Genomic DNA, 14,414 nt, shown 5'->3' with positions numbered 1-14,414 from the left:
CTCAAGGTGTTGCCAAGATCTCCCTATCTGTCCATGTAGAGATTTGGCAGGTATGAATCCAAGGGAAGTTGTTGAACATGATTCTGATCCTGCCAATTTATTAGTTCAGGCTTTGGCTAGGATGCAGGAACTTGAATATATTCATTCTTCTGAAGCCTTCTCACAAAGACAGAATAATAGTTTGGGAGGTTGCTTAGGAGATACTTACTTAGTGAAAGTATTAGCGGAAAGGAAATAAAGATACCATAATATGTAGGTAGTTCTTATGGAATAGTTCAATATATAAAATGTTGCTGCTGGAAAATGTATAATCAAAACAATAATATGATAATTATGACATTTATTTGGGGGGAATATTTATATATTTGTCCTGGTGAGCTTTCAGCCTAATGATGCTTTTTAAAGAAATATATCCATTCAGTGTATTTAAAGACTAAGTTTGAATGATATATGTCATTGCAGATATTCAGTTACATTATTTTTTAAGTAAACTCTATGCCCAACGTGGGACTTAAATTCACGACCCCAAAAGCAAGAGTTACATGCTCAGTTTCATTATTTTTTGTTCCACATTTCAAATTGACTTAAAAAAAAATGGAGTTGTTTTTTTTTTTTTCCAGTCATAACTTTGCCTCATATGAGTGTTCTGGTCATCCCATTCAGATGCCAAGGCTGATAATACTCCACATACCAAAAAAATTTGAGAGAAAGATTACTACTCATACAGGAACTCCCAGGAGAGCAGAGTGGGCTCAGGAATGTCCAGGCTGGCTTGACCAAGCAGCAGGAGTGGGCTGGGCCCAGGTAGTGACTAGGAAGTAGGACTGGGGAAAGTTCCCATTTACTTGGGCTAGAGATTTTCAAGGCTTAAATTTCCAACTGGTATCAGACAAAAAGTTGCGGGATGAGCTTTGTTGATCAGCCTGTCCAAATGTGGAGCCGCAGGGTAAAGGGAGACCAAAGCTTAGAAAGAAATCAGCAGCCAAACATCACAAATGAGGTCAGGCTCCTTATTACAGTGGGAATATTCTAGTAATAAAATTTTTAATTACATTCAAATAACCCCTGCGTGTCTCTATGAAAGGCATGCCGTATATACTTTACAAAGCCTCTGTGCTACTGCATGGAGACAACGAAGTGAAAGAATGAGGGTCTGTCCCTTAATTAATTTCTATTCTTTTTAACGGGGTGAGACAAAAGAGATAAAAAAGCAATGCAGCTGACATAAGTACTGTAAATGTCCAGAACATTTATACAGGGGAAGATAGCGGTTTCCAGAAATTGAAGCTTTACAATTTATTTTATGAATTGATAGAATAGGTACTTCCACATTTCTCTTCTTTAAAAAAAAAGAGGCTAAATCTCAAATATTTATTTCTCCACGGTATTATCAGTGACCTTGAGGCCATGCTATTTATATGAATTTTTAGATTATTTTTGAGAAAATGATATTTTTGTAAAATATTGGGTCTACCTATCCATGGACATGGTATCTATCCATATAGTCATCTTTTATAGCCCTCAGTAAAGACTTACAGTGTCCTTCATACATATTTTCATTATATTTCTCCTAAAATTTTATGAAGTTTTGATTGTGTATATCTGCACGTGTGACACTATCATGAATATAATCTATTTCCATTATGTTTTCAAACTACATATTGTAGGTATGTAAGGTAGTGGTTGATGTCTGATATATTTGGTGATTAAGCTGATCAACTCTTGAAACTTGAGTCCTGATTCTCACCTCTTTCTTTGTAGTTTATTCTCTTGTCTTTTCAAGTGGACATTGATACCATCCTCAAGTAAAATTAATGTTGTCACCTAATTCTAATATTTTATGTATTTTTTGAACTTTTAAAAAACTTTTCTTGGGGGCTGTCAGGTACACCATAGAGCTCTGTGTACTTTAGAGGTGGCCACTTTTCCCTGCTTGAGGTGACGATATCAGGTCATATCTTTCTCTGAGACGTAGAGGTGAGGATTCAACCTCTACAGAAGAGATGCAACTGACACCAACCTGGCCTAGAGCTGACCTGCAGAACCCTGACATGCAGGACACAGTATTTTCCAGCTCTCATCTGATGCATTCTTCAATTCTTCATCTTAGTTTTAATGCTAATTCACCACTCACATGTGGCACTTCCAGCTCTTGGGAAGAGGGAACCTTAAGCTGTGATGTTAGTGGCACATCGGAGGCAGAGACCTGATGTGGGGATCTACATGAAAATGTTTGTAGGTGAATTTGCAGGATGAGCCAGCAACAGAGATACAGTGGCTGGTGAGCAGTCTCTAGGCCAAAACTTGTGATTTGAGCAACATACATAAATATGGCAATGTGCAAAGAAAATTTGAGGGGATTTCTTCAACATTTTATTGACTGTCTGGATAAAGAAGAAAATGTTGCCATAGACATTGCTGGGCCTTTGTGCATGCAGTGATAGGGATATTGATATAACTGGGGAGTCATGTTATTTTTATATATCTGATATATTGTCAAGTTAGCTCACATACAGTGTATACAGTGTGTTCTTAGCTTTAGAAATAGATTTCTGTGATTCATCACGTATATACAACACCCAGTGCTCATCCCAACAAGTGCCCTCCTCAATGTCCATCACCCCCTTTCCCTGCCCCCACCCCCACCAACCCCCAGTTTGTTCTCTGTTATTAAGAGCCTCTTATGGTTTGCCTCCCTCTTTGTTTCTATTTTTTTCTTTACCCTCCCCCATGGTCTTCTGTTAAGTTCCTCAAATTCCACACATGAGTGAAAACATGGTATCTGTCTTTCTCTGACTGACTTATTTCATTTAGCATAATACCCTCAAGTTCCATCCACATTGTTGCAAATGGCAGGATTTCATTCTTTTCTATTGCTGAATAGTATTCCTTTGTGTGTGTATATATGTGTATATATATTTTATATATATATATATATATATATATATATATATATATTAACATATATATGCATTATACACACACACATATGAAACACATCTTCTTTATTCATCAGTTGATGGACATTTGGACTCTTTCCATAATTTGGCTATTGTTGATAGCACTGCTGTAAACTTGGGATACATGCACCCTATGAATCAACATTCCTGTATCTTTTTGATACATTCCTATCAGTGCTGTTGCTGGGTTGTAGGGTAATTATATTTTTAATTTTTTGAGGAACCTCCACACTATTTTCCAAAGTGGCTGCACCAGTCTGCATTTCTACCAAAAATGCAAGAGGGTTCCCCTTTCTCCACATCCTCACCAACATCTCTTGTTTACTGAATTGTTAATTTTAGCCACCTTGACCCATGTGAGGTGGTATCACAATGTGGATTGTTCTCAGAGCTAGAACAAGCAATCCTAAAATTTGTATGGAACCACAGAATACCCTTAATAACCAAAGTAATGTTGAAAAAGAAAACCAAAGCTGGAGACACCACAATCCCAGACTTTAGCCTCTACTACAAAGCTGTAATCATCAAGACAGCATGGTATTCGCACAAAAACAGACACATAGACCAATAGAATATAATTGAGAACCCAGATTTGGACCCACAAATGTATGGTCAACTAATCTTTGACAAAGCAGGAAAGAGTATCCAGTGGAAAAAAGACAGTCTCTGTAGCAAATGGGGCTGGGAGAACTGGATGGCAACCTGCAGAGGAATGAAACTGGACCACTTTCTTAACACCATACACAAAAATAAATTCAAATGGATGAAAGACCTAAATGTGAGACAGGAAACCATCAAAACCCTAGAAGAGAAAACAGGCAACAACCTCATTGACCTGGGCTGCAGCAACTTCTAACTTGACACATCTCCACGGACAAGGGAAATAAAAGTAAAAATGAACTATTGGGACTTCATCAAGATAAAAGCTTCTGCACAGCAAAGGAAACAACCAACAAAACTAAAAGGCAACCGATGGAATGGGAGAAGATACTTGCAAATCACATGTCAGATAGAGGGCTAGTATACAAAATCTATAAAGAACTTACCAAACTCAACACCTGAAGAACAAATAATCCAGTGAAAAAATGGGCAGAAGACATGAATAAACATTTTTTCCAAAGAAGACATCCAAATGGCTAAAAGACACATGAAAAGATGCTCAAAATAATCATGTGAGGAGTCATCTTAAAGTGTAAACTGTGAACAAATGAAATCATTTGCAAAAATCTATACAGACAGCCCATCTGCCACTCAACTTTAGCATGGCTATCAATGAGATCTTCTTTGACAGTTACCTGACTCAATCTTAGAACATCAGATTTAATGTGTGGAAGACTAATTACATGAGAAACCTGAACTTGAAGACATTAACCAGTCTATCACCATGAGTGGCATGTTGATTAGGATGTCCCAGCTGCTTCCAGATGCAGAAGTCCTTCTTGCAATGCCAGGTGTGCACCCCCCCCCCTCCACTGCCTTGGTGGAGATGGACCATGGCTTAATCACTGAGCCCCATGTGGGTGAGTGCTCACCCATAACCACACTCTCCTGAGTGTTCTCAGGAAAGCAGATGATCAAACTTCAAGAGTCTCCTGAAAATATGCCTGCAAGGCAAATGCCTCACACTGCCATCCTTTTTGCTCACAATGAACTTGTTGGCAAGGTTCAACCTGGGGACAAAGAAAACATTACAGATGTCTATCTGTAATGTTACTTACTGAGTCAATTCAAGAGTGAGTAATGTGAAGTCTGTCTACAAAATCCACATTGATGACATTTATTATCAGAAAATTGATGCAGCACATTTGCATAAAGAAGTAGATGAAGATATAGAACAGAAACTTTTTCAGAGAAGCATGTGGAATTGCACAAAGAACTTTACAAAAAAAGAAGGCATTTATGAGATCCTTGATTCAGCCTCAGCTCCAAGCTTGTAAGAACATGAGGATTTAACAAGGGGGGAATCTTGCTTCAGCTTTTCCTTGGAAAAAGGAAAGATTTTAGTCACATGGGAAGGGTCAGACTTTGTGCTGAGAACAACATCCTGATGTGTGGTGACCCAAAGACTAGTAAGTTCCAGCTTCTGCATGTGTACAACCCCGTCTCCTGGGACCAACTAACAGTATATATATATATATATATATATATATATATATATATATATATATGGAATGACTTTGAGATAAGGCAAGTGGGCCTGAAACTGGTACCTTTGTCCTGAGTGACAGTAGCATCTGCTGTATTGATAAGTTTGTGAAGATAAATGAAAATACAAGATCAGCATCGCACAAAGTCATGGGATGACTGACTCTATTGCAAAAGCTGGGATTATTGGTCAGCTCAATGTATGCACCCTTATCCTGGCAGCAGCAAATTCTATGGAGTCTCAGTGGAATTCTAAAAAACACAACCATTGGTGATATACAGCTACCTCACGTATTTTTATCAAGGTTTGATTTCATATTCCTCATCCTGGACCCGCAGGATGAAGCCTATGACAAGGATCTGATTCACCACCGTGTGGCTCTGTACTACCAGAGCAAGGAGCAAGTGGAGAAGAGGTTCACAAACATGGCGGCACTGAAGAATTACATCGCTTATGCTCACAGAACCATCGTGTCTTGGCTGAGCCAGAAAGCCAGTCAGGCTCTCATCCAGGCTTATGTAGACTTGAGGAGGATGCAGAAGATTGGTAGTAGCTGAGGAATGGTTTCTGTATACTTTTGATAGCTGGACTCATGAGTTCACTTAGCAGAAACCCTGGACTGGCACTGTGGACATATCTCTTCTTACTACAGAAATGAGTGCCACCTCTCCGAAATGGAAAGAAAAGTTAGCTGAAGCACTGAAAAAACTTATGTAAGAACATCAGCTCTAAATACTCACAACTTTTTGAAGATATTCAAGGACACTCTGACATAGCAATTACCAAAGATATGTTTGACGAAGCACTTCGTGCTTTGTCTGATGATGACGTCTTGACAGTGACTGGAAAAGCTGTCTGCTTGCTCTGAATCTTTTGTGAATAGTGCTGTGTGTTCGGCTTGTCTGCACTTGGGCATTACATTTGCATCCATATATGTTTGGTATATAGGCCGATCAGCTGCCGCTGCAGCCATCAGCAGAAATAGATTAAGATCATTATCTGGCTCCATAAAAATGTTTTAACTTGGGTTCCGTTTTCTTAGTAAAGTGTGTTTTCATAAAGTGTATGTTTTCATTACCCCACACACACACATTTTGAGTAAAAACATGGTGCCAATTTGCAACATACACAGTAGAAATTATTTTCTTGCCATGACATTTTTAGCACCAGGGCTTTTAATCTGTATATATATACAGATAGCAGGATGTCAGTGTTTTTGAAGATGGCAGTCTGGGTGTTTTTTGTTCGTTGGTCGGTTGGTTGGTTGGTTGGTTGGTTTGGTGTTTTTGGTTTTGGTTTCGGTTTTCTGCTAAACTCTCTAATAGCAAGCATCCATATGCTAGGGATTTATGTAATATGAGATAAGACTTTAAACCAGAGCCTTTTTCCCTGTTATAGCAGTCAAACATAATTCCTTCTAGAAGCTAGTTCTTATGGAATTAATGATTGGAAATGATCGAGTTCTAGGTTAATGTCTGCCACTTTATTGTAATATGCAAAACTTTTTTTTCTAAGTAAGTTATAGAGATAATTTAAAAAATAATAAAATAAAACTTTTCTTGGCTAACTGCTTTAGCTTCCACTTCTAAACTTTCATAATTTTGATAGTAAATAGAATCTTAGTTTTATAAATATGCCACAAGTATTTTGCTATTAAATATATCAAAGGTAGTATTTGAAAAGATATCTTTAATTCTTTTTTTAAGTTTTTTATTAATTTTGAGAGAGACAGAGACAGCGTTGAGTGGGGGAGGGTCAGAGAGAAAGAGAGAGAAAAAGAGAGAGAAAGAGAGAGAGAGAGAATCCTAAGGAGGCTCTGTGCTGCCAACGCAGAGGCCAACACGGGGGGTCAAACTCAAAAACCATGAGATTATGACCTGATCCGAAACCAAGAGTCGGATGCTGTGAGCCACCCAGGAACCCTGAAAAGATATTTTTTTAATTAGGTAAAGAGTGTACCTTTCCAATGCGTTTTGTTTTACTTTTTTTTTTTAATTTTTAGAATTCATTAGTAACCCTTACAATTTTAGAGTAACAAGGTCAAATAAAGTTAACCCTTCCCCAATTTTAAGATGGAGAAAACTGAACCTCAGAAAAATTAAATGACTTATTAAGGGTTGTTTACAAAGCTAATTAGTTTCAGTACCAAGTTGTTTGGCTTCCAGCCTTGTGTTCTGTATACCATACCATTGACCCTTTTTCTTGTTCATAATGGTAGCTTTTATTCACTACTGTCAGATTCATTTGGCTAAAGAAAACACACACCCCAAGAAATCAAAGGTGTAAGTACCATGTGCAAATATTATGTTAACAATATCTTAGTGTCTGTCAATGTGGCTTTTTCAAATGCCTTGAATTTGGAGTTGAATTGATGAGTGACTGCATTTTTAAAAGCTCTTGTGACAAAACGTTTGTTAGCACACATATGCATTCTTTATTATGAGAAGCTACATTTAATTGGAATATATATTTTGGTAAGGACTCTTCATGTTGTATAATTTAGACTTGTTGATGGTATATATCCTAGAGAAAACTTTCAAACATTTTAAACTAAATAATAAGTAAAACAAAAGCTGAGCAGCTCTGGAAGAGAGTGGGGAGGACCTCTTCAGGTGGACTCCCACCACAACTGGTTCTTAGAAACACAGTTTGAAAACCAGGGACATTTAGAAACCAGTTTAATCCATACAAATATACCACCTTCCTTAGGCTCTGGAATAATATTACACCCAGGCAATGTGGGCAGAGTATTTTTATTTACAGACTTGTTCTAAAATTAAACAGCGATGATTTTCTATTTTTTCTTATTTTTAATGTTGATTCAGCTTCCAAGAGTACAGTCTGTTCATTCATGTATTTATCACTCCTTTAACAGACATTTATCAAATGTCTGTAGTGTGGAATGTATTATTCAAACTCTTTTATGTGATTATCCAAAAAAGAATTTAGAGCCTAGTAGTGAATATGGCATTATTATGCAAACAGCTGTACTCTAAGGTGAGAGACAACAAAAGGCCCCAAGCAAGGCAAAAATAGAACCCCGTGGAATCTTAGAGCGTACTGTGCAGACCCCCATTTCTCAGCTGAGGTGCTCCTTCCTGGGAAGGCTGACACCTAGCCTCTGTGCAGGAACTGCTCTGGGCAGCAGGGAGATGTTCCACTCCCTTCCTGGAATTGCATGCATCCAGTGACTGGTCATTGCACAATGGTCTCAGTTCCATGCCTCCAAGTGGAATAACATTGAAGAGTTATTTTACTACAGATTGGCCATGGCATCACCTCAGCTGTTGCTGTATTTCCATCACTGTGTCACCTCTCCCTTTGTGGCCCTTATTCTCATACTCCTTTGCGAGTGCTTTTCCTAGGAGCACTTCTGGTAACCTCCTGCAGACAAGCAAATCATTTCAGAGCTATTTCCCTGGGAACCCGACCCAAAACACAGAAAACAGATGAGAAAATTTTCATGAAACTGGTAGCATATTAACGGGAACTTGAAAATTAACAGGTGTAAGATACATAAAGCTATGGAGAAGAGGACATGTCAGGTGGTAGGAGCACTCTAGCTGACATATCTATTTGAATAAATCATGTGAACAGTGACAACATTTGACTAACTTACCAGAGTGGATAAAATGCATAGAGAGACTAGTCTAGACTGGAAGGATATAGAGGAAAGGAGTTTATTTTGTAGGTGAGTAAAAGACCCTAAAGAATTTTTGAACATGGATATGACAAAGATGAGACCTGAGTTTTAGAAAGAAAAGCCTTATATATTAAAAAAATTTTTCAAAAATTCAAATTTGTTTAATTAAAAAAACTAAGAAAAATATTACACTCAAAATATGTGATTACATATAAAAGCACTGACATTTTGTGTGTTCTACATGAGTAAGACAACCAAGATTTGATAGATCCTTAAATCAAATACTTCTGCATTGGCATAATTGATCAGTTTCTGCTAAATGCTTTATGGTGATTTTTAAAAATTTTGTTTTTAACATTTATTCATTTTTGAGAGACACAGACAGACAGAGCATGAGTGGGGAAGGGGCAGAGAGAGAGGGAGACACAGAATCCAAAGCAGGTTCCAGGCTCTGAGCTGTCAGCACAGAGTCTGACGCAGGGCTCGAATCCGCAAGCTGTGGGATCATGAGCTGGGCTGAAGTCGGACGCTTAACCAGCTAAGACACCCAGGCGCCCTAATGGTGATTTTTTTAAAATACGAAATGTGAGAAAATAGAACATATCAACACTTGTGTCACTATCTAAAATCATTTAGTACCAATATATTTTCTTGTATTGTTAGTACCAAATCTATCTAAAAGAGATCTTTTTTTTTTTTTTTAAGTTTATTGATTTTGAGAAAGACAGTGCACATGTGTGAGCAAGGGAGGGGCAGAGTGAGAGGGAGGGAGAATCCCAAGCAGGCTCCACACTAAAAGTATCCCTAAAAGAGATCTTGGTGCATGTTGATATCTAAAGTATTCTTGAAGCACCTGAGTGACTCAGGCGGTAAAGCGGCCAACTCTTGATTTCGGCTTTGCTCACGACTCATTGTTGGTTAGATCGTGCCCTGCATCAGGCTCCACACTGACAGCATGGAGCTTACTTGGGATTCTCTCTCTCCTATCTCTCTGCCCCTCCTCTCTCTCTCTCTCTCTTCTCTCTGTCTGTCTCTCATTTGTCTTAAAATAAACATTTTTAAAAAAGTATTCTTTGAAATGGAAAAAAATATTGAATTTATTCTAATTCTTATATGGTAATGTATTCATTCAACAAATATTTACTGAGCACTACCATATGCTGTACCGTGAGATCACAAAATAAGGAAGGAAAATAGAAGTATTAAAAATAGTATGAGTGTGATCAATTCTACAAAAGGGGAAACACCAACTGTTCTGGAAATATGTGACTGGAGGACCTACTTAGGTATAAGAATGACAGATAAGTGGAAACATGTAACATGAGTAGTTATTAGCCAAGAAAAGAAAAGGAGAGTATTCCAGGAACGGGGAGGAAGAATGTTTCATGCAAGGGCAACAGAGTTGTCTCAGGATTGGAGGAAAGAGTGCTTTGCACATTTAAGCACCTGGAATAAGACTGGGGTAAGAATAAATGTAGAGTAGGGACACGGTTCCTTATTAGCTAAAATAAGGTAGACAGGGAAAGATCATGAAGGGAAAACCACGTTAAATTTCCTAAACTTTATTCAAGGGGTAAGGTTAAGCTACTGAGGTATATTAAATGGGAGCAGGAGTGACAAAATCATATCACTCAGTGGCTGCCAAGTGGAGAATCCACGATGCAGCTGCCACTGGACCAGTACAGACTGGATGAGAAAACTCCAGTAAAGAGGCTGGTGCTCCAACTCGAAGGAAACTAAGGGCGATGGTCATGGGGATGGATAGAAATAGATGTCTTTGAGAGAGATTTAGGTGATTGAAATAAGATTTGGTGATTTAACATAAATGTGAGGGGACAAAAGAAGATTCTAGGCCTCTGGCTTGGAGAAAAATAACTCTAATAAGTTGGAGATTTTGTTGTTATTGTTGTTATTTAATTTGTAAACTTAGAGGAATAGAAACATATTACTTTGTTTTTTGTGTGCCATATAGAATTTACGAACCTGGAGAAGAGAGAGATAATTTAGGAAATCATAATCTGACTTACCAGCAACAGTATTGACTTGGAATATAATATGGCCTTTTTATAAAACGTGTGCAAATAAACTTATTTTTGGCCACCAGAACTTTTAAAATGCAGCGTGTGCCCTTAAAATAGGGCTTCTTGTGGACTTGTCAATATATTCTCTGGCTTTAGGGCATTTGAAGTGTATAAAATATAGTGGATTTTTTGAGCAGTCCGCTATGATATACATACATTATATTGGACACACAGTTTATATAAGTCCACTGTGATATACATACATTACATTGGACACACAGTTTATATAGTCTAGAGGAAAAGGTATGAAGCACAGGGTAGAGGATTCAGTTCAGGCTCCTCAAATAACTGGTCTGGACTTCAGTTTCTTTTCCTGTAAGATAAGGTAGCATGATCAGATTACTAGTAATATCCTGTTTACTCTCAGTTTGCTCCAAGTATCTACTATGAATGAATATTTGAATGTATACATATATAAATACACATATGTACACATATACGCACATATATACACGTAGAAATGTCATATGGCAACTTCAAATTTTCCTAAACATTTCACACCAGTGAAGTTTTTATTTTTCGTTTTAATTTTTTTGTGGTTTTCTTCATCTTATATTGTAGTATTTATCTACCATTATGTTTCTTTTCTGGGTAAAAAAATGTAGTATTTTCCTTCTGTCAGGGATTTTTCTCTCTGAAATTAACTTATGAGACATGAGGGCACCAGGGCACAGCACTGTGTCTGGCATCTTTCAGTGTGTCCTCTGCCTTTTTGGACTCCTGTTTATTTACAGGGTGTTCTTGTTTACCAAACATGTCTGCACATTCTAAGGAATCTAGAAATATGTATAAGGAAATTAGATGAGTATCATAAATATTTGATGTTCCAGATGATCCTCCAAAAGTATCTCTAAGTTACCGTGCAGTTCAAGCATAGGGAAAATTCTTTCAGCTTCGTAATAGAGACACATAAATTCTTAGCAAATATTTTTTTCTTCTTCTTTTGTTCCCCAGCATACCCTATCTATAGGAGAACAACAAACTATTGCCTTTTGAGCAACCGGTGATCCAGTGGTAAATTATTCCCAACTTTTGATTCTCCTTATTTTATTTTTCTTCCTTTCTCCTTTCTATATTTGATACCCACTGGTATTTCTATAAAGATTGGGCAGGATGAAATCCAGACCAGTTTCACTTGATATTTTAAAAAAGGTTTACACTGGCAGCAATTTTTACTGTCCAGTTAAAGGACATGTAGAAATTACTTGTATGTGTTGTTCATACTATCAGTGTCCCATGAGTTTCTTCTGTGTAGAATCTGCTGCATCACCAAAGAGATAAAAAATGCAACTGTGCATGTACAAAGATAATGACTGCTCATTACCACCTGGCCAGCACATATTTTTATCAAGGCTCAGTTTTCAAAGTTGATCTGAGGATAGATGAAAAAATAAAAATAAAAAGCTCAAAAGCATGGGAATAGACTTAAGCAATAAAAAATCAGAGAGGTTAAGTTTGGGCCGGATAACAAGGGGCTTCAATTAAAGGGTTTATTTGCTTGAAATACCAACCTCTCAAGCATCCCTTATGTCTTCATGAGGAAAGGTTTTACTGATTACACATGCTAACATCTCATTAAGAATGGAACATAAGGAAGATAAATTACAGAGTCAAAAGGTGAACAAGGTAAGTGGAGGCCACAGTTAACTAAATGCAGGTCCCTTGATTTGTGTGTGTGTGTGTGTGTGTGTGTGTGTGTGTGTGTGTGTGTGTTTTGTACCATGTATACAATGTAAGTAGACTAACTTGCTCAGGACCAGATACAAACTAGGGATAAAAACACTGGCCTAGAGTGACCACGTGAGTATTGATTGGGAGTAATAGTAATATAGTGCTAGACTGTTTAGTGCTCAAAAGTCTAAAAATGTCAGGAGTATAGCATTTTTGCAATGTAGCAATCATACTGAGTTATAATATTTTTGTTCTTTTCCCTAGAAATAAGTACTAAGACAGAAATTTAAACTCTTGTCTAATTAGGAGATATTATTGGGGTAGATGTGTGAAAGAAGACAAGAAAATCTCTAATAAGATTTTTGAAAACCAACAGTTTGAACTTATGTGTAAAAATATGTTGTATTTGTCAGTCAGACTCCTACAGTATTTGCCATTTAGAGATATTACTGATAATAAGATCCACTGTACTTACCCCAGTCTTTAAATTCTTAAGTGATAATTTGGTTAGTTGAGATGTTATTACTTAGTAAACATATAGCATCAACCTGGCTTGCAATAATGGACTAATTTACCCATAGCGAAGATACAGGCAGTCAAGAGACACAGAGGAGAGAGATTGTGGGGTGTTCTACATGGCTCTCCAAATCCTTTCTTCCCACATTGGACACGCACACTCTGTCTTTAAGGAAAGTTTTATTGGTTTACCCCACAGGTAAACACAGGAGATAAAAATATCTCCATTTTTACTCTAGAAAGTGCAAAGCTTTGGGACATTTTTCTGGCAGCCATAAGCAATTATTCTACAGATCCTGAGTTTATTTACTACACAGGACATCCTGCTAAGGACTTTTATAGATACAGACTCTTTTTCCTACTAAATATTACTAGTGTCTACCTGGAGGTCTAGTTGACAAAGGCAACCTCCTTTCTTTTTTTTTTCTCCCCCTGGCCTGCACCACTCACCTCCTCAACACGTGTAACAGGAGAAGAAGTGGATGGGATTTTAGACCAGTTGCTTTAACACTTTTTTCCCCCAATTACTAATCAGTGAAATGTAATTGAGTCAAAATTTGCAAAAACCATTCCCAAAAACATGTTAAGATTTAAGCATGTAATGAAATTTTGAAACCTTGGGGTTGCAAACTAGCTGAAAAAGATCAGGAAGATCTGGAAGAACTGGAAAGTCTTTAAAATTAAAGAATGAAATAATCATGTAGAAATCGTGATGGTGATGATGATAGCAATTAAATTCTCACCACTTTTCAAGCACTTCTCTATATTCTTTATGGGTATGGTTTTATAAAACACATAATAATCTTCTGGGGTAGGCACTATTATTTTACCATTTAACAGATGTAGAAACTGGGGCATAGATGAAATTAAATGACTTAGCAAGGTTCACCAACAAGTAGATTCTGCCACCATTTATCAAATTTAGGAAGCCCGACTCCCAAATCCATGGTATTAACATAATCATATATGAGAAGAGCATAGACATATCAAATCCAACATATTTTTATTAATAAAACTAGATAATAAAAGAGAAGCTGGCTTGTTAAAATATACTAGTGGTGGGGTGCCTGGTTGGCTCAAACAGTTAAGCATCTGACTTCAGCTCACGTCATGATTTTGCAGTTCCTGGGTTCAAGCCTCATGTCGGGCTCTATCTATGCTGACAGCTCAGAGCCTGGAGCCTATTCGGATTCTGTGTCTTCTTTTCTCTCTGCCCCTCCCCTGCTTGTACCCTGTCTCTCTCCTTCTCTCAAAAATAAAATAAAAACATTTTTAAAAAATTAAAAAATAATAGTGGAGAATCAGTTTTGTTGATTATCGCTGTGGCAAAAATGAAGTAAATACTGAAATTAATGAGTAAACAAAGGTTTATTGAATATCTGTTTTGAATGTAGTGT

At 37.3% G+C, this 14,414-nt stretch overlaps 1 protein-coding gene and 1 pseudogene across 2 annotated transcripts in view; both read left to right on the top strand.

Moving 5' to 3' along the window:
* Window positions 1-14,414, top strand: part of GRID2 (glutamate ionotropic receptor delta type subunit 2) — a 1,503,942-nt gene that overhangs the window by 898,174 nt on the left and 591,354 nt on the right. The window lies entirely within an intron of this gene.
* Window positions 53-6,374, top strand: LOC112858188 (DNA replication licensing factor MCM4 pseudogene; annotated as a pseudogene).

The sequence above is a fragment of the Puma concolor genome, chromosome B1, assembly GCF_028749965.1.
Source record: "Puma concolor isolate L17-30 chromosome B1, mPumCon1.1.hap2, whole genome shotgun sequence".
NCBI lineage: Eukaryota > Metazoa > Chordata > Mammalia > Carnivora > Felidae > Puma > Puma concolor.
This window is presented reverse-complemented; position numbering and strand designations above follow the sequence as displayed.